The following is a 1,048-nucleotide window of genomic DNA, read 5'->3' on the forward strand; positions in this document are numbered from 1 at the left end:
CCATTGACCAACCCATGGATTGACCATTGACCAACCCATGGATTGACCACTGACCAACCCATTGACCAACCCATTGACTGACCCATTGACTGACCCATTGACCAACCCATGGATTGACCATTGACCAACCCATGGATTGACCACTGACCAACCCATTGACCAACCCATTGACTGACCCATGGACTGACCCAATGACCCATGGATTGACCATGGACTGACCCATGGATTGACCCATTGACCAACCCATTGACCAACCCATTGACTGACCCATTGACCAACCCATAGATTGACCCAATGACCCATGGATTGACCCATTGACCAACCCATTGACCAACTCATTGACTGACCCATTGACCAACCCATGGATTGACCCATTGACCAACCCATGGATTGACCCAATGACCCATTGACTGACCCATTGACCAACCCATGGATTGACCCAATGACCCATGGATTGACCCATTGACCAACCCATTGACCAACCCATGGACTGACCCATGCATTGACCCATGGATTGACCCAATGACCCATGGACTGACCCATTGACCAACCCATGGACTGACCCATTGACTGACCCATTGACCAACCCATGGACTGACCCAATGACCAACCCATGGACTGACCCATTGACTGACCCATGGACTGACCCATGGATTGACCCATGGACTGACCCATTGATCAACCCATGGATCGACCCAATGACCCATTGACTGACCCATTGACCAACCCATTGACCAACCCATTGACCAACCCATTGACCAACCCATGGATTGACCCATTGACCAACCCATGGATTGACCCAATGACCCATGGACTGACCCATTGACCAACCCATTGACCGACCCATTGACCAACCCATGGATTGACCCATTGACCAACCCATGGATTGACCCAATGACCCATGGACTGACCCATTGACCAACCCATTGACCGACCCATTGACCAACCCATGGACTGACCCATTGACCAACCCATTGACCAACCCATTGACCAACCCATGGATTGACCCATTGACCAACCCATGGATTGACCCAATGACCCATGGACT

Source organism: Lepidothrix coronata, unplaced genomic scaffold, assembly GCF_001604755.1.
Source record: "Lepidothrix coronata isolate B3197 unplaced genomic scaffold, Lepidothrix_coronata-1.0 Scaffold481, whole genome shotgun sequence".
Classification (NCBI taxonomy): Eukaryota; Metazoa; Chordata; class Aves; order Passeriformes; family Pipridae; genus Lepidothrix; species Lepidothrix coronata.